At 47.3% G+C, this 21,233-nt stretch overlaps 1 pseudogene; it reads left to right on the forward strand.

Annotated features, from left to right (window-relative positions):
* Positions 1–13,270, forward strand: part of LOC141020824 (uncharacterized) — a 126,772-nt pseudogene extending 113,502 nt beyond the window's left edge.
* The last annotated feature ends 7,963 nt before the right edge of the window (positions 13,271–21,233 follow it).

The raw sequence follows: 21,233 nt of genomic DNA on the forward strand, positions 1-21,233 counted from the left end.
ACTATGAAGTCGTCCATGGGGGCCGGGCAAGAAATGAGGAAGGGCAGCAAGACAACCACCGCCGCGAGGGCGGGCGAGAAGACGAAGAATCTCCAGGACATGATCACGACGGTGATGCTGTACACAGTCATCATGTAGAAGATGTCGGACATGATGATGAGGAAGATCAAGACGAAGGGCATGATCATGAAGATGAAGATGCCAGAGCAGACGATGATGGACCATCGATGAGCTGGGTGCAGGACCCTCATATTCAAGAGCTGCTTCTCAAGCAGACGGATAACGCAAGAGCTGTCGCCCGAGAGAAAGCCAAGATGGACCAACTGGAGATAGACGCGGTTACTCCATTGTATGAAGGATGCAGGCCCGAGGATACACGCCTGAAAGTAACGGTCATGGCTCTGGAGATGAAGGTAAAATACAAAATGACCGATGCATGCTTCGACGAGAACATGTCATTCTGGCACGAACGTCTTCCCAAGGGGAACAAGTGCCCGACCAGTTTCGAGGAGGCGAAGAAAATCGTGTGTCCTCTGGATTTACCGCACGTGAAATACCATGTTTGCATGAACAATTGCATCATTTTTCGGGACGAGCACGCGGAGTCTACCATATGTCCGGTGTGCGGCGTCACTCGATACAAGAAGAGGAAGAAAGCTCCTCGAAAAGTGGTGTGGTACTTTCCAATCACTCCTCGTCTACAGCGGTATTTCGCGGACCCTAAGCTGGCAAAGCTCCTGTGTTGGCACGCGGATAGGGAGGAGAAGAAGCGAGAAGATGACGGAAATGATCCGGAGATAAATAAAAAAGACAAGATGCAGAGTCACCCTAAGGATGCGAGCCAGCGGCAAGCGTTGAACTTCGAACACCTAGAATTTGGGGACGATCCAAGGAACATCGTGCTGGGCGCGAGCACCGATGGAGTCAATCCGTTTGGCAGCCAGAGAAGCACACATAGCACCTGGCCTGTGTTTGTCTGGATGTACAACCTTCCCCCCTGGTTGTGCATGAAGAGGAAGTACATTCACATGAGTATGCTAACTGAAGGGCCGAAACAACCAGGGAACGACATCAATCTGTATCTGGAGCTGCTGAAAGAGGAGCTAGACACGCTGTGGAAAACGCCAGCCAATACGTGGGACGCCGCAGAGAAAGAATATTTCCCTATGAGAGCCGGACTGCTCACGACGGTGCACGACTATCTCGGTTACGGATATCTCGCGGGGCAGGTGGTCCACGGATTTTCTGGATGCGTCAGGTGCATGGATGACACAACGTTTCGCCAGCTAGATAGAGATGCCGGGTCTTCGAAAACCGTGTTCATGGGACATCGAAGGTGGCTTTGCGACGATGACCCATGGAGAAAACGCAAGGATCTGTTCGATGGTGAAACCGAACCCCGAAGACGCCCGCGTACGAGGAGCGGCGTGGAAATAGACAAGCTGTTGAAAAATTGGAAAGATTGCCCACTGTCGGGAAAGAAGCAAAAGGCGCCAGAGCCGAGAAAGAAGCGAAAGGCGCGAGAGCCGCTGCTGAAGGTATGGAAAACGAGGTCTGTTTTCTGGGACTTGCCGTACTGGAAGATCCACCGTGTGCCTCACAGCCTTGATGTCATGCATATCACGAAGAACGTGTGCGAGAGTCTGTTTGGTACCCTGCTCAACATGCCAGAGAGGACCAAAGATGGGCCGAAAGCAAGGGCAGACTTGAAATCAATGGGCATCAGGGAGGAGCTTCACGCTAATGATGATGATGATGATGATGAGGCGAAGCAGGACACGGAAAGTCGTCGCAAAGGCAAAAAGGCCAAGAAGACCGAAAATGACTACCTGCCTCGTTGGAGTAAAACTTCCTTACGGTTACGCGGGGAAGATAAGCAGATACCTAGACTCAGCGAAGCAGAAGTTCAGCGGGATGAAGTCTCACGACTGTCACGTGCTGATGACATAGATACTTCCAGTTGCAATCCGTGGGATCATGGACGCGCACGTCCGTGAAACGCTATTCGGCCTATGCAACTTTTTCGACGTCATCTCTCGAAAGTCGGTTGGCGTGAGGCAACTCTGAAGGCTACAGGAAGAGATCGTGGTGATACTATGCGAGCTTGAGATGTACTTCCTGCCCGCATTCTTTGATGTTATGGTGCATCTGCTGGTCCATATCGTGGAGGATATAATCCAACTCGGGCCGACGTTCCTGCACAGCATGATGTCGTTTGAAATGATGAATGGTGTCATCAAAGGATACGTTCGCAACATGTCACGTCCAGAGGGAAGCATAGCCAGGGGCTTTCTGACCGAAGAGTGCATCTCCTACTGCACGAATTATCTAGGCATCGAGAACCCCGTTGGTCTGCCCGTCAACAGGAACCTCGGCAGGCTCGCTGGATGGGGTCACCGCGAGGGTCGCCGTGAAATGCATGTCGACTTCGAGGGTCGACTCGCCGACTTTGAAAGAGAAAACCTAGTCGCGCTACAACACATAGACGTGGTCGATCCTTGGGTGGTAGAGCACAAAAACTTTATTGAGAAGACATACAATGACCTAGGCCAACAGAGGACGGACGGAGATATAATCAAAGAGCACAACTCATGTTTCACGCGTTGGTACAAGGAGAAGCTTCTGTCGTACCCTTTGCATGAGGATTCTTCCGCGGAAGAAAAACTCATATTCTCCTTGTCACAGGGCGCCGAGCACAACCTGATGACCTTTGAGGCGTACGATATCAATGGCTACACATTCTATACCGAGGACAAGGACATGAAGAGCGATAGTTATCAGAACTCCAGGGTAACGATGGAATCCTACACCGGTAACGACAAGGACAGATACTACGGAAGGATCGAGGAGATCTGGCAGCTGAGCTACGTTGGAGAGAAGGTCACGATGTTCCGCGTCAGATGGGCCAAGAGCTTCATAAAAGAAGACCGGTATTTCACCACAATGGTTATACCCGAAGCCAAATCCAAGACCGCGGGCGCAAACGTCACCGCGAAAAATGAGCCATGGGTACTGGCTTCCCAAGTGGACCAATGCTTCTTCATTACCGACCTGTCAAAGCCCAGTCGTGTTGTCGTGAGGAGAGGCAAAAGGAAGATCATCGGAATGGATGGAGTCACCAATGAGCAAGACTTCGACAAGTACGGCGACCCGAAGATGGAACATGACGACGACGATGAAGTGCCATACACCACAAGAAGAAGCAGGACCTATTGGGGAACGTAGTAATTTCAAAAAAATTCCTACGCACACGCAAGATCATGGTGATGCATAGCAACGAGAGGGGAGAGTGTTGTCCACGTACCCTCGTAGACCGATAGCGGAAGCGTTATCACAACGCGGTTGATGTAGTCGTACGTCTTCACGATCCGACCGATCAAGTACCGAACGCACAGCACCTCTGAGTTCTGCACACGTTCAGCTCGATGACGTCCCTCGAACTCCGATCCAGCCGAGTGTTGAGGGATAGTTTCGTCAGCACGATGGCGTGGTGACGATGATGATGTTCCACTGACGCAGGGCTTCGCCTAAGCTCCGCAACGATATTATCGAGGTGTAATATGGTGGAGGGGGGCACCGCACACGGCTAAGAGATCTCAAGGATCAATTGTTGTGTCCATGGGGTGCCCTCTGCCCCCGTATATAAAGGAGCAAGGGAGGAGGAGGCCGGCCCTAGGAGGGGGCGCACCAAGTGTGGAGTCCGACTAGGACTCCCTAGTCCTAGTAGGATTCCACCTCCCATAAGGAATAGGAAAAGAGGAAGGGAAAAAGAGAAGGAAGGAAGGGGGCGCCCCCCTTCCCTAGTCCAATTCGGACCAGACCAAGGGGAGGGGTGCGGCCACCCTTGAGGCCCTTTTCCTTCTTTCCCGTATGGCCCAATAAGGCCCAATACGTATTCCCGTAACTCTCCGGTACTTCGAAAAATACCCGAATCACTCGGAACCTTTCCGAAGTCCGAATATAGTCGTCCAATATATCGATCTTTACGTCTCGACCATTTCGAGACTCCTCGTCATATCCCCGATCTCATCCGGGACTCCGAACTCCTTCGGTACATCAAAACTCAATAAAACTGTCATCGTAACGTTAAGCGTGCGGACCCTACGGGTTCGAGAACTATGTAGACATCACCGAGACACGTCTCCGGTCAATAACCAATAGCGGGACCTGGATGCCCATATTGTCTCCCACATATTCTACGAAGATCTTTATTGGTCAGACCGCATAACAACATACGTTGTTCCCTTTGTCACCGGTATGTTACTTGCCCGAGATTTGATCGTCGGTATCTCGATACCTAGTTCAATCTTGTTACCGGCATGTCTCTTTACTCGTTCCGTAACACATCATCTCGCAACTAACTCATTAGTCACAATGCTTGCAAGGCTTATAGTGATATGCATTACCGAGTGGGCCCAGAGATACCTCTCCGACAATTGGAGTGACAAATCCTAATCTCGAAATACGCCAACCCAACAAGTACCTTTGGAGACACCTGTAGAGCACCTTTATAATCACCCATTTACGTTGTGACGTTTGGTAGCACACAAAGTGTTCCTCCGGTAAACGGGAGTTGCATAATCTCATAGTCATAGGAACATGTATAAGTCATGAAGAAAGCAATAGCAACATACTAAACGATCGAGTGCTAAGCTAACGGAATGGGTCAAGTCAATCACGTCATTCTCCTAATGAGGTGATCTCGTTAATCAAATGACAACTTATGTCTATGGCTAGGAAACATAACCATCTTTGATTAACGAGCTAGTCAAGTAGAGGCATACTAGTGACACTCTGTTTGTCTATATATTCACACATGTATTATGTTTCCGGTTAATACAATTCTAGCATGAATAATAAACATTTATCATGATATAAGGAAATAAATAATAACTTTATTATTGCCTCTAGGGCATATTTCCTTCAGTCTCCCACTTGCACTAGAGTCAATAATCTAGTTCACATCGCCATGTGATTAACACCCATAGTTCACATCTCTATGTGATCAACACTCAAAGGGTTTACTAGAGTCAATATTCTAGTTCACATCGCTATGCGATTAACACCCAAAGAGTACTAAGGTGTGATCATGTTTTGATTTTGAGATAATTTTAGTCAACGGGTCTGCCACATTCAGATCCGTAAGTATTTTACAAATTTCTATGTCTACAATGCTCTGCACGGCGCTACTCTAGCTAGTTGCTTCCACTTTCAATATGTATCTAGACCGAGACTTAGAGTCATCTAGATTTAGTGTCAAAACTTGTATCGACGTAACCCTTTACGACAAACCTTTTTGTCACTTCCATAATCGAGAAATATATCCTTATTCCACCAAGGATAATTTTGACCGCTGTCCAGTGATCTACTCCTAGATCACTATTGTACTCCCTTGCCAAAATTAGTGTAGGGTATACAATAGATCTGGTACACAGCATGGCATACTTTATAGAACCTATGTCCAAGGCATAGGGAATGACTTTCATTCTCTTTCTATCTTCTGCCGTGGTCGGGCTTTGAGTCTTACTCAATTTCACACCTTGTAACACAGGCAAGAACTCTTTCTTTGACTGTTCTATTTTGAACTACTTCAAAATCCTGTTAAGGTATGCCCTCATTGAAAGAACTTATCAAGCGTTTTGATCTATCTCTATAGATCTTGATGCTCAATATGTAAGCAGCTTCACCGAGGTCTTTCTTTTGGAAAACTCCTTTCAGACACTCCTTTATGCTTTGCAGAATAATTCTACATTATTTCCGATCAACAATATGTCATTCACATATACTTATCAGAAATGTTGTAGTGCTCCCACTCAGTTTCATGTAAATACAGGCTTCACGCAAGTCTGTATAACACTATATTCTTTGATCAACTTATCAAAGTGTATATTCCAACTCCGAGATGCTTGCACCAGTCCATAGATGGATCGCTGGAGCTTGCATATTTTGTTAGCACCTTTAGGATTGACAAAACCTTCTGGTTGCATCATATACAACTCTTCTTTTAATAAATCCATTAAGGAATGTAGTTTTGTTTATCCATTTGCCATATTTCATAAAATGCGGCAATTGCTAACATGATTCAGACAGACTTAAGCATAGATACGAGTGAGAAACTCTCATCGTAGTCAACACCTTGAACTTGTCGAAAAAACTTTTTGCGACAATTCTAGCTTTGTAGATAGTAACACTACTATCAGCGTCCGTCTTCCTCTTGAAGATCCATTTATTCTCAATGACTCGCCGATCATTGGGCAAGTCAATCAAAGACCATACTTTGTTCTTATACATGGATCTCATCTCAGATTTCATGGCCTCAAGCCATTTTGCGGAATCTGGGCTCACCATCGCTTCTTCATAGTTCGTAGGTTCGTCATGGTCAAATAACATGACCTCCAGAACAGGATTACCATACCACTCTGGTGTGGATCTCACTCTGGTTTACCTACGAGGTTTGGTAGTAATTTGATCTGAAGTTTACATGATCATTATCATTAACTTCCTCACTAATTGGTGTAGGAGTCACAGGAACAGATTTCTGTGATGAACTACTTTCCAATGAGGGAGCAGGTACAATTACCTCATCAAGTTCTACTTTCCTCCCACTCACTTCTTTCGAGAGAAACTCCTTCTCTAGAAAGGATCCATACTAAGCAACGAATGTCTTGCCTTCGGATCTGTGATATAAGGTGTACCCAACTGTCTCCTTTGGCTATCCTATGAAGACACATTTCTCCGATTTGGGTTTGAGCTTATCAGGATGAAACTTTTTCACATAAGCATCGCAACCCCAAACTTTAAGAAACGACAACTTTGGTTTCTTGCCAAACCACAGTTCATAAGGCGTCGTCTCAACGGATTTTGATGGTGCCCTATTTAACGTGAATGTAGCTGTCTCTAATGCATAACCCCAAAACGATAGTGGTAAATTGGTAAGAGACATCATAGATTGCACTATATCCAATAAAGTATGGTTATGACGTTCGGACACACCATTACACTGTGGTGTTCCAGGTGGCGTGAGTAGTGAAACTAATTCACATTGTTTTAACTGAAGGCCAAACTCGTAACTCAAATATTTTACCTCTGCGATCATATCGTAGAAACTTTTATTTTCTTGTTACGATGATTCTCCACTTCACTCTGAAATTCTTTGAACTTTTCAAATGTTTCAGACTTTGTGTTTCATCAAGTAGATATACCCATATCTGCTCAAATCATCTGTGAAGGTCAGAAAATAATGATACCTGCTACGAGCCTCAATATTCATCGGACCACATACATCTGTATGTATGATTTCCAAAAAATCTGTTGCTCTCTCCATAGTTCCGGAGAACGGCGTTTCAGTCATCTTGCCCATGAGGCACGGTTCGCAAGCATCAAGTGATTCATAATCAAGTGATTCCAAAATCCCATTAGTATGGAGTTTCTTCATGCGCTTTACACCAATATGACCTAAACGGCAGTACCACAAATAAGTTGCACTATCATTATTAACTTTGCATCTTTTGGCTTCAATATTATGAATATGTGTATCACTACGATCGAGATCCAACAAACCATTTTTCGTTGGTGTGTATGACCATAAAGGTTTTATTCATGTAACAGAACAACAATTGTTCTCTAACTTAAATGAATAACCGTATTGCCATAAACATGATCAAATCATATTCATGCTCAACGCAAACACCAAATAACACTTATTTAGTTTCAACACTAATCCCGAAAGTACAGGGAGTGTGCGATGATGATCATATCAATCTTGGAACTACTTCCAACACACATCGTCACCTCGCCTTTTACTAGTCTCTGTTTATTCTGCAACTCCCGTTTTCGAGTTACTACTCTTTAGCAACTGAACCAGTATCAATTACCGAGGGGTTGCTATAAACACTAGTAAAGTACACATCAATAATCTGTATATCAAATATACCTTTGTTCACTTTTACTAGTCTCTGTTTATTCTGCAACTCCCGTTTCGAGTTACTACTCTTAGCAACTGAACCAGTACCAATTACCGAGGGGTTGCTATAAACACTAGTAAGTACACATCAATAACATGTATATCCAATATACCTTTGTTCACTTTGCCATCCTTCTTATCCACCAAATACTTGGGGCAGTTCCGCCTCCAGTGGCCAGTTCCTTTGCAGTAGAAGCACTTAGTCTCAGGCTTAGGTACAGACTTAGGCTTCTTCACTTGAGCGGCAACTTGCTTGCCGTTCTTCTTGAAGTTCCCCTTCTTCCCTTTGCCCTTTTCTTGAAACTAGTGGTCTCGTCAACCATCGACACTTGATGTTTTTCTTTATTTCTACCTTCGTCGATTTCAGCATCACGAAGAGCTCGGGAATTACTTTGTCATCCCTTGCATACTATAGTTCACCACGAAGTTCTACTAACTTGGTGATGGTGACTAGAGAATTCTGTCAATCACTATTTTATCTGGAAGATAAACTCCCACTTGATTCAAGCGATTGTAGTACCCAGACAATCTGAGCACATGCTCACTAGTTGAGCGATTCTCCTCCATCTTTTAGCTATAGAACTTGTTGGATATTTCATATCTCTCAACTCGGGTATTTGCTTGAAATATTAACTTCAACTCCTGGAACATCTCATATGATCCATGACGTTCAAAACGTCTTTGAAGTCCCGATTCTAAGCCGTTAAGCATGGTGCACTAAACTATCAAGTAGTCATCATATTGAGCTAGCCAAACGTTCATAACGTCTGCATCTGCTCCTGCAATAGGTCTGTCACCTAGCGGTGCATCAAGGACATAATTTTTCTGTGCAGCAATGAGGATAATCCTCAGATCACGGATCCAATCCGCATCTTTGCAACTAACATCTTTCAACATAATTTTCTCTAGGAACATATCAAAAATAAACACAGGGAAGCAACAACGCGAGCTATTGATCTACAACATAATTTGCAAAAATACTATCAGGACTAAGTTCATGATAAATTTAAGTTCAATTAATCATATTACTTAAGAACTCCCACTTAGATAGACATCCCTCTAATCCTCTAAGTGATCACGTGATCCATATCAACTAAACCATGTCCGATCATCACGTGAGATGGAGTAGTTTCAACGGTGAACATCACTATGTTGATCATATCTACTATATGATTCACGCTCGACCTTTCGGTCTCCGTGTTCCGAGGCCATATGTGTTATATGCTAGGCTCGTCAAGTTTAACCTGAGTATTCCGCATGTGCAACTGTTTTGCACCCGTTGTATTTGAACGTAGAGCCTATCACACCCGATCATCACGTGGTGTCTCAGCACGAAGAACTTTTGCAACGGTGCATACTCAGGGAGAACACTTATACTTTGATAATTTAGTGAAGGATCATCTTATAATGCTACCGTCAAACAAAGCAAGATAAGATGCATAAAGGATTAACATCACATGCAATCAATATAAGTGATATGATATGGCCATCATCATCTTGTGCTTGTGATCTCCATCTCCGAAGCACCGTGCTTGTGATCTCCATCTCCGAAGCACCGTCATGATCACCATCGTCACCGGTGCGACACCTTGATCTCCATCGTAGCATCGTTGTCGTCTCGCCAACTTATTGCTTTTACGACTATCACTACCGCTTAGTGATAAAGTAAAACTATTACATGGCGATTGCATCTCATACAATAAAGCGACAACCATATGGCTCCTGCCAGTTGCTGATAACTCGGTTACAAAACATGATCATCTCATACAACACATTATATCACATCATGTCTTGACCATATCACATCACAACATGCCCTGCAAAAACAACTTAGACGTCCTCTACTTTGTTGTTGCATATTTTACGTGGCTGCTACGGGCTTAGCAAGAACCGTTCTTACCTACGCATCAAAACCACAACGATAGTTTGTCAAGTTGGTGTTGTTTTAACCTTTGCAAGGACCGGGCGTAGCCACACTCGGTTCAACTAAAGTGAGAGAGACAGACACCCGCCGGTCACCTTTAAGCAACGAGTGCTCGCAACGGTGAAACCAGTCTCGCATAAGCGTACGCGTAATGTCGGTCCGGGCCGCTTCATCTCACAATACCGCTGAACCAAAGTATGACATGCTGGTAAGCAGTATGACTTATATCGCCCACAACTCACTTGTGTTCTACTCGTGCATAGCATCAACGCATAACACCTGGCTCGGATGCCACTGTTGGGGAACGTAGTAATTTCAAAAAAATTCCTACGCACACGCAAGATCATGGTTATGCATAGCAACGAGAGGGGAGAGTGTTGTACACGTACCCTCGTAGACCGATAGCGGAAGCGTTATCACAACGCGGTTGATGTAGTCGTACGTCTTCACGATCTGACCGATCAAGTACCGAACGCACGGCACCTCCGAGTTCTGCACACGTTCAGCTCGATGACGTCCCTCGAACTCCAATCCAGCCGAGTGTTGAGGGAGAGTTTCGTCAGCACGACGGCGTGGTGACGATGATGATGTTCCACCGACGCAAGGCTTCGCCTAAGCTCCGCAACGGTATTATCGAGGTGTAATATGGTGGAGGGGGGCACCGCACACGGCTAAGAGATCTCAAGGATCAATTGTTGTGTCCATGGGGTTCCACCTCCCATAAGGAATAGGAAAAGAGGAAGGGAAAAAGACAAGGAAGGAAGGGGGCGCCCCCCTTCCCTAGTCCAATTCGGACCAGACCAAGGGGAGGGGTGCGGCCACCCTTGAGGCCCTTTTCCTTCTTTCCCGTATGGCCCAATAAGGCCCAATACGTATTCCCGTAACTCTCCGGTACTTCGAAAAATACCCGAATCACTCGGAACCTTTCCGAAGTCCGAATATAGTCGTCCAATATATCGATCTTTACGTCTCGACCATTTCGAGACTCCTCGTCATATCCCCGATCTCATCCGGGACTCCGAACTCCTTCGGTACATCAAAACTCAATAAAACTGTCATCGTAACGTTAAGCGTGCGGACCCTACGGGTTCGAGAACTATGTAGACATCACCGAGACACGTCTCCGGTCAATAGCCAATAGCGGGACCTGGATGCCCATATTGGCTCCCACATATTCTACGAAGATCTTTATTGGTTAGACCGCATAACAACATACGTTGTTCCCTTTGTCACCGGTATGTTACTTGCCCGAGATTTGATCGTCGGTATCTCGATACCTAGTTCAATCTTGTTACCGGCATGTCTCTTTACTCGTTCCGTAACACATCATCTCGCAACTAACTCATTAGTCACAATGCTTGCAAGGCTTATAGTGATATGCATTACCGAGTGGGCCCAGAGATACCTCTCCGACAATTGGAGTGACAAATCCTAATCTCGAAATACGCCAACCCAACAAGTACCTTTGGAGACACCTGTAGAGCACCTTTATAATCACCCATTTACGTTGTGACGTTTGGTAGCACACAAAGTGTTCCTCCGGTAAACGGGAGTTGCATAATCTCATAGTCATAGGAACATGTATAAGTCATGAAGAAAGCAATAGCAACATACTAAACGATCGAGTGCTAAGCTAACGGAATGGGTCAAGTCAATCACGTCATTCTCCTAATGAGGTGATCTCGTTAATCAAATGACAACTTATGTCTATGGCTAGGAAACATAACCATCTTTGATTAACGAGCTAGTCAAGTAGAGGCATACTAGTGACACTCTGTTTGTCTATATATTCACACATGTATTATGTTTCCGATTAATACAATTCTAGCATGAATAATAAACATTTATCATGATATAAGGAAATAAATAATAACTTTATTATTGCCTCTAGGGCATATTTCCTTCAGGACCACCCTACCTAAAGGACGTCCGTTCAACAAAAGAACTCCATTTGCGAAAAAGAAGGGCAAGAAGATTGTGAAAAGATAGCTAGCTAAGATCGATTGTATTTAAATCGTAGTCTTTATTTCTCAATTGTATTTCGACATTTTGAAATGATATTTCTTCTGTTCTAGTCCTCATGAATATTGAATTATTTTTATTATGGTATTGAATTTCTAACTCACAAAAAGTATTGAATTTGTTAATATTTTGTGAACTCATGAATATTTTTAAATTTTTATGATATTTTTTCAAATATTTTCAAATAACAAATTTGATGATATTTTCAAATAACAAATTTGATGATATTTGTTCATATTCATAAATATTTTCAAATAAGAAATTTGATGATATTTTTTCACATTCATAAATGTTTTCAAATTTGATTTGTCATTTTCTAAAAAAAATTTAGATGAAACTAAATATTTTTTCACGACCCCCCGCACCCATCAACGAATGTAAATGCTCCCTCCCTCCCTCCCTCCTCTACTCATCTCCTCTATATAGTGTAATAATTTTTATCAATAAAAAAATAAAAAAAGTTACTAATGGCGTACCAGGAGAGGGTGCGCCATTGTTATCAATAAAAAAAAGTTACTAATGGCGCACCCCTGGGTGGTGCGCCATTGCTATCCCTTTCCCCCTCGCCCCCCGCGCCAGATCAAATCCCTAGCCCCCTCGCCCCCCGCGCCAGATCCCTTTCCCCCTCGCTGCCGACGACCCCTTTCCAGCGCGCCCCGCCCCCACCTCCAGCGCTCCTCCACCCATCACCACCGCAGCTCTTCCACCCCTCACCACTGCAAGTCGCCGCCACCCCCGAGCATCCCTCTAGTTCGATTTGAACTCATCAGATCGCGTGGTGACCGCGGCCCCCTCGTCGTTGCCGCGACCAACGTCGTCGTCGTCGCGCGGGAAGACATCCAGGAGGATCGCCGCGTTTGGCTTCTTCCGTTTAGGGAACCAGCTCGAGCCGGGGTCTCGCGTAGCCACCGCCATCGCCGCCTTCTTCGTTCGGCCGCCCACATCTCGTCGCCCCAACCGCTGCTCTTGCCCGTCCCCGGCCTCGTCGAGCTCTCCTCCGGCCCTCCCCGTGGTGAGCCTCCTCCACCCCCCCCCCCCCCCCCGTTCCCCCCTCTGTCACGTGCGCCCGTCGCCCCCGTCGGCCGCCCCTTCCCCTTGTTGCTCCCATCGCTGATGGTACTACTGCCGCTGCTCTGTTGTTTTGCCGCCACTGCTGACGCTGCTTGCTCTGCTACGCTGCTGCCTGTCCACGTACAGCCGCCCGCGTCCCGCGCGTCCTGGCCTCGCGCCACGCCGGCGCCCGCCTCTGCAAGCCGGCGCACCGTCCACCCTGCTGCCCCATCGCCTACTGCCTCCCCTTGTGCGTGCAGCATGCTGCTGCTGCTGCTGGCATATTGACGAGGACAACAGGCCAGAAGTGAATAACCATGGCCAGCAAGGTTTTGGTCGTGGTACATTGATACACAACATGCAGCTGCAGCCCCCATAGATACTTTTTTTTGTTTTGAAAAAGATGATATATGAAATGTGAGAATTCTTAAAAGATGAATTACCGTGAAGTAGCTTGGTTGTGCCAAGAAAATGCTGCATTTTTGGTACTTGAAAGGTTTATGTTGATTCAGCAAATCCATGTGGCCTATTGAAAATTTAGAACTTGTGATCAGGAGATGTTTGGGAAAAAGGAGTGTAGGTACTGTTCTTGTGTTGGGATAATTTTGTAGATTTTTAGGAGCTAGGGGAAATAGGGTTGTAGTTCTAAACTAAAAATGGATCAGAATGGAAAAGTGGGTGTTTCTCTCAAAAATTTCAAAAGAGTAGGATGGGTCTTTGTTCAAAAATGATTTATAGGAATTATAGGGTCTCCCAAAAATTTTGTGGCAATTTTATAAAAATTATTTGAATTAGTTTTTGTGCAACAGAGGCAACTCAAAGTTTGAAAATGGCATTAAATGAATTTGTTTTTGGGGTAAATTCTATTATGAAATAATTCCTACTGTTATTTAAAATATAAATGAAATGATTTGGAACACCAAGCAAGAGTTTCAGAATAATATATAGGATTGTTGGTTTTTAACCTTGGTAGCCATTGTTTCTATTTGTAACTGTCTGAAGAATGACTCATGTTGTTTGTGCTATCGGCTACCTCACAATCTCTAAGTGAAAGCAACTAGCTGGAGTAGATTTGTGCACACAATACTCCTTCCAAGACAATTTGCTTCCAAGGAATAGTTTCAGTTTGGTTGCAAGGAGTAGTTTCAGTAAAGTTTCAGCATGGTTTCAGTATAGTTTCAGTAGCCGATTTGCTATTCACTTTGTGCTATTAGTTTGCTTCCATCTTTGTGCTCACTCTGAAGAGTATTCGTATATCCTTGGAACTAAACAGAATTATACAATGAACTTCTGCAGGCTGATCTGAGTTGGACCATCCTCTGCAGCCAACTTCTCTTCGGCAAGAGGAAGAAAGGAGAATCAGGGTCCGGTTTCATGGCTAGAAGATATATTGTTGTACCCCGAGTGAAGGGAAGTAGTTTGCTGGGTTTTGTCTCCGACCATCATGTCGTGATGATTTTGCAGGTACCCCGAGAGGCCCTTGAGTTTGCCGGAATGTCGATTAACTTCCGTTCCGGCTAATTCGGGTACTCCATATGTCCTATTTTCAGCAAAGGTCATGCTGAAATTTTCCGTGAATTTTAGCATGACTTTGCTAAAAATAGGACATATGGGGTACTTGCGACTAATGCATGGGCCGGGGTATCTTAGTACTTAATTAAGTAGGATCAACTGCCTCTTGTGTTATACATATAGAAGTGTGATATCAACTCATAGTTATTACTCTATCTGTCACCATATATGTGTGTGCCTATGATATAATACTCTGTTTGGGCTAGTTTAACCTGCAAGTTGCCTTCTCTGTTTCTCTGGCTGTGAGGGGGTAGCATGATCGGAAGCACCAGCGCTCTTTTCCTAGGCACTCGAGTAGGCGGTGCTGCCGATGCGATCTGCCATTTAGAGTACCCATATATATCAGTCAACCTAGGGTGCCTCGGCATCGATAAACCCTAAATGATGAAAACTTAACTTAGCATTTAGGGTGCCTCAGCGTCGACAAACCCTAAATGATAAAACCTTGGCTTTTATTAGGGTGCCTCGGTGTCGATAAAAACCTAAATGATGAAAGCTTAGGCTTTTAGGGTGCCTCGGCGTCGACAAACCCTAAATGATAAAAGCTTAGCTTTTAGGATGCCTCGGTGTCGACAAACCCTAAATGATGAGACCATGATAATTCCTCCCAAACCCTAAATGATGAGATCTTGTTCCTTGACAATAACCAACTTTTTGACCAAACTTTTTTCCTATTTAGAGTGAAACATGGCCCACAACGATGAGGCCGGCGGTTCAGGTGGCAAGGCATTCTGGGAGCTGTCCCAGGAGATGGAGGAAGAACCTCAGCGCTATGAGGACGCCGCGGAAGACACCGATCCTGACTACGCAACCCCTAGTGGCGTCGGGGATGACACCACTGATGGTGCCGCCGAGGATGCCACCACTGATGATGGCGGCGCACGCACAGATGGCAGCCAACCGAAGAGGCAACGGAAGGACCGGCGCCCGAACGTGGTCGGCACGGTCAAGGAGGAATTTACTGAAGTTTCCTCGGAGGGGCATCCAACGGCGCCCAAAGAAATAGTCACGGGGTACGCGAGACAGCTCGGGTGCATTCTCCGGAGCACCGTCTCGATCAACACCGAGAACCTAAGGAATCGTGACCGAGGGAATTTGCGCAACCTCCTCTTCACGAAGCTGCACGAACGATACAAGTTCCCCGGTGACTTCGCAAACACACGCCTCTCAGGGAATAAAGTGAACAGTACCGCCCTCACGAAGATGAGCAAGGCCCTGGCTACTTGGAGAGGCGTGGTGAAGAGCATGATTGAAAAAGGTGATAGTTATGAGAAGATCAAGGAGAAAAATCCTTCGATCAGCGAAGCTGACTACCGGGAGTTCAAGATCAAGTGCGAGAGCGGTGCATCCGAGGAATCAAGTCAGTGGGGGAAAGAGATGCGGGACTTGAACTTAGGGGTCCACAAACTCGGTCCCGGCGGTTACAGAGTGGCGGAACCTATATGGGACAAGGAGGACGCGGAGCGTGCCGAGCAAGGCCTACCGCCCCGCTTCGAGAAATACCGTGACAAGCAGACCAGGAATTATGTCAGGGCCCGGTACAAGATTGACCCGGTAACCAAGGAGCTTACCACGGATCCAAAGACCAAGGCGCTTGAGCATGTTCTGGTAAGGAATGCACCCCCGCGTAATTAGCTCCATATGGTTGCATTCTAGTTAATGAAGCCAAATTTCTAAATGGTTCATGTTCCTTCCACAGGAAACTGAAAGCAGTAGCGTGGGGTCGTCTCAGAGCTCCCCTTTCGACACCCCTTTAAATAGGGCGTTGAACATAATGAAAACAAGGATAAGCTCAGTAAGCCGTCGTCAGCTGGTCGTGTGGCCGGCAAAGGCTTGTCCACGAAATGGTCGGAATACTATACCGCCGGGCGAAAGGAGAGAAAGACCAGCTCGGATAGCCAGCAGCGCGAGGTTGAACAACTCAAGGCACAAGTGGCGCGGATTCCGGAGATGGTCAAAGAGCAAGTGCGGGACCAACTGGGAGCAACGATCACCGCCATTATACCTACCTTTGTTTCTGGGCTGCAGGCGTGGGTGGCGGGCGGCCAACAGGGGCCGCCCCCGATTCCCAGCTTCACGGGCAGCAACCCGCGCAACGCGCCGGCGGCGCCATTGGTGTCTCCGGCGGAGGCGGCATAGGTGTCTCCCGCGGCGGCGCCGGCATTGCAGCTTAATGCACCCGGGTGTGGGAAGAATACGCCGGCCGGCACCTCGGCAGCAAGCGGCCCCTCAGTCAATTGCACGCCCGCCGTTGGCGGTGCCTCGACATTAGCCAAGCTCGACTCCATCACAGTAACTAATTAAGCCTCTCGGCCGATGACTTCATCTCCTTGCCTTTGACTGGGCATCCCTGACGCCCTACATGTTTCGCAGGGCGCCGCCGACGTTCCGTGCACTCTCCTGCACTTCATGAACGACGAGTTGGTCGATGTCGCCAAGGGCAGAATCGTTCAACCGGGCAGCCGCGTGTTCCACGGTAATCCGATGCCACCCACCGTTTATAGGGTTCAACTGGTTCGGGTGCTGCCGGGCTTCGACGACATGTTACCTCCGTATCGACCCGATGGGGCCGACGAAGATGATGTGATGACCCTCAGCGCCTGCATAAGATGGCCCATGCTTTGGCCGAAGAGCCAGATTCGTTTGGGGGCGGAGGACACCACCCCACAGACAACACCGCCAGTCGTGCCGGCGCCAAGCCATGGCAAGACCCCCGCAACGCTACCGGACATGTCGGACATGCATATGGCACAGGATCCGGACGACGACGACGACGACGGTACATTTACCAACGTCGATAAGTACTTCAACGAAAATGGGTACGGTGACGAATTCTTGGGGCCTCCTTCTCAAAAACCCAACCCTCCAAAAGACGATCTAGCTGGTACCGCGGAGAAACCCAATTGCAACAGGCATCGTCTGGCATTCAGTTCTCAGGAGACGCCTCCAGCTGCCGCCTTCTCCGAGCCTCGGATAGCCGAGGTGCGAAATATTATCAGCCCCAACACACTCCAAAAGGTGGTCTCTGAGCAGAACTCGATCCCATTATAGCAGAAGAAGAAGGGACGGAAAAGAAAGACTAACAAGGGTGCGAGCCAGCCGGCACCGAGTACGATCCGTGCTCAGGACGGTCCACCTTCACCTAAGGATATCTCAAGGAGGGTACATGTGGCGGGTAGGCCGATGCTACTGACTAATATGCTCAATGCTGCAACCGGTGCTATGCGGAGTCTGCATGACAGTGTTCTTTCTTTGGAGAAGCGGCGTCTCTCCGAGAATAATGTGGCATAGCCGGTTTTCGTGGCCAAGGTGCCAGAGGGCAAGGGCTTTGTGGATAGCGCCATCGGGGGTACGATCGTCCTGCGGTTTGATGACATCTTCGCTATGTTTAACCTTCATCCGCTGCACTACACCTTCTTTCGGCTATTTTCGCTGAGTATGGAGATGCGGATCATTAGAGACAAGACCCCGGACATCGTGATAGTCGACCCCTTCTACATGCGTGCCAAGATCTTGGGCAGCGCTGGGGACCGGCAAGTCGCGAGTTCATACCTCGAAGGCGTCATTCTGGCAAACCCAGATAAGGATAACTTCCTCGTGCCTTACTTTCCCGAGTAAGTCATCCCCTCACCGCCCCGTTACATATGATTTCTTATATTTTGATCGTTCTTTTTTTCTAACATTCCGTGTTTTGTGCAGTGACACACATTGCACACTCATCCTCTTAAGCCCGAAATATTCCATGGGCACGTATTTCGACTCGGACCGTCAGTCGAAGAAAGACTACACAAATATCAAGAAAGTTCTTGGTGATGTTCTCCCCGGCTACGCCAGATCTGGAGGCACCTTCAGCAGGCCAGTTCGTAGGTACGGCAAGCACGTGTTCACCCACAATACGACGTTCCCCTGTGTCAAGCAGTCGTCTGGCGGTCAGAAGGATGCCTACTACGCCCTCCATCACATGCGGGCGATCGTACGGGACCATAATCACCTTCTGCTACCAAATAATCTCAAAGATTGGGCCGCAAGCTTGTCGGCAATCCAGGACGCGGACATCAGACAAGAATTCTTTCGCATTCAGTCGGAGTTTGCGGAAATCATCCATCAAGATGTCCTTCGTACCTCGGGGCAATTCTACCTCAGATATCAACCGTCCAACAGTGAGATAGAAACAACGCTACAAATGCAGGCTGACAACGCCCGCGATTTCATGACCATCACGACAGACGGCGGCTTCATCCACGCTCCGGTCCCTGAGTCGAGTCGAAAGTAGTGATGTTGTGTAGTTCTGAAATTTCGATTAGCTCATGTTGTAATTAAACTTTAATGAACTTGTATGTCTCTTTGGTTTGGACAGTCGCTCAACTTATATGTAATCGATGCTATTTATTAGTAGGACCATGAATTGTGCTATTAATGTCTTGCTTTTCTCTTTCGATCCTTTTGTTGCATACTTATATATTGCTTGTGTATTGTCTGTGAATTGCTACTAACGTTTTGTTTGGCTAGTGCATAGAGATGCCGTCGTATGTCGTGTACAAGGTTAAGGTTCCCGGAGTCTACGACGACTGGGAGGAGTGTCGGAGACAGGTTCACCGTTTCAGCGGTAACAGTTACAAAGGGTACACCACTAGGGCGGAGGCGGAAGCTAGATACGCGCGCTATCTAGCGGGAGAGAGGAGGGAGCGGAGGAGGAACCGGATGAAGACCAGTTTCATCGCGATGATGCTCATCGTGATGACCGTAGCTCTCTTCTATGTGATGGTAGTTTAGATGATCGATATCGACTTGTAATGTGAAGACAAACTCGCTACTCGCGGTCTCGAGACTTGTAATATTCTAACTTTGTTCGGTATTTTGAAGTCGGAGACTAGCTAATATGACGAATTGTATTCGGAGACTAATCTTCTATTGTATTCGATGAATCTGTTGTTTATATGTTTTGCTGTCTATATTCTGTGCAGTAATATAATTTGTAACCTGTGAAATATCAGAAAAGAAAAAAAATTCCTAATATTCATACTAGTGGCGCACCATACAGCACATTAGTGGCGCACTGCTATAAAAAATACTAGTAGCGCATTATCTGTTAGTGCGCAATTACTAACCCAGAGCACAAGGTAAATATGGCCCCCTGGGAGGCATACTAATGGCGCACCAAGTGACATACTAATGGCGCACTGCCTGGTGTGCCACTACTGTCTGGTGTACTAATGGCGCACCAGGGGTGCGCCATTAGTATTAGTTACTAATGGCGTGATGATAGTGGCGCACCTGTAGTGCGCCATTAATGGCCAAAACAGGTGCGCCACTAACAGGCCTTTTCCTAGTAGTGCCCATATCAGGGAAGTGTGTTTGGACGGACGAGCAAATGAGAATACCAGTCACGAGGCTTCAGGAGTATACCGATGCAGCCCAGCAAGGGACGTTCGTTCCAGACAGAGAGAACGACGAGCTCACAATGGCCCTCGGGAATCCTGAGCACCCTGGACGGACACGAGGCACGCCAGGCTCCGTTCCGTGGAAGGCTGGGTTTCCAGACGCAGGCGGTTACAAATGCCAGGAGAGGAGGAAGAAAGTGGAGCATACCCAACTACAGGCGCTGCACGCAAGGGTACTATCGATATAGGGGAACGAGAAGCAAATCGCAGCAAACGACCTGTCGAAGCTTCCCCCGAAGCTACCCCGCCATCTCAGCGGAGAAGCAGCGTGGCTTCCACCGAGCTGCTTCAGCAGGAGCCTGTCTTCACGGCTCTTGCTAGCTACCCCGTGGATGCTATCACGGAGTCTCAACATTGCCACCTTATGACGCAATGGATGAAATTCAAAGTCAAGGCGGTTGTTGGCTCTGTTTTACCTACTGAACCTGGCGCAACCTACCACTGCCGGCCGATTCCAGAAGGATATGCTAGGGTGATGGCGGATGAAATAACGGACGGATTTGAGGACCTCGAGCTTGACCACCCTACCGGTGAAGGGAGACTCGGCTGGGTTCTTCTCTGAAGACTCCATGCCTATGGCGGAAGGAGCTCATCAACCTTCCGAACTGGATGCCTCCGCCTCCTCCTCTGGCTAGTCAGGGCACTCCGCCTCCTCCTCCGCCTCCTCCTCCGGCGAGTGATCAGGGCACTCAGCCTCCTTCTCCGACGTGTGGCGGCACTCCGCCTCCTTCTCCGGCTGCGCCGGCGCGCCCGAGCAGCCAGCAGCCTCCTCCTTCTCCGCCTCACCAGCAAGGGCGGAAGAGACCCGCCGCCGCTCCGGCTGCTCCGGCGCGTCGTAGTCCTTCTCCTCCGCCTTGTAAGCAAGCACGAAAGAAGACAGCCGCAGCCGCTCCGTCTACTCCGGCGTCTAGCAGTACAGCCAGAGGCGGGAGGCAATACAGATTCGGTCCTTCTCTGAAGACTCCAAAGAAGTTACCATACGAGAGGACCGAGGAGGAAAACGCGAAGATCGTGCGGACCGAAGTGAAGGACTTCTTTGAAGGGGTGAAAGCAAAGAAACATCCACCTCCAGAGGAGAAGATAGATCCGGTGAAAGCAAAGCGCACTTTGGATGCCCTGAGAAAACCACCAAAGTCTCCACCGCAAACCAACTATGAGCGCATTACTGAAAAGGTATATCTCGAAGCGGAGCGGTCAGGAAGTACTGCCAGTGATCGAAGGTTGGCAGAACGACGAGCTGGGAAAAAAATTGCCCAGCTCG

Source organism: Aegilops tauschii, chromosome 3, assembly GCF_002575655.3.
Source record: "Aegilops tauschii subsp. strangulata cultivar AL8/78 chromosome 3, Aet v6.0, whole genome shotgun sequence".
NCBI classification, from domain to species: domain Eukaryota; kingdom Viridiplantae; phylum Streptophyta; class Magnoliopsida; order Poales; family Poaceae; genus Aegilops; species Aegilops tauschii.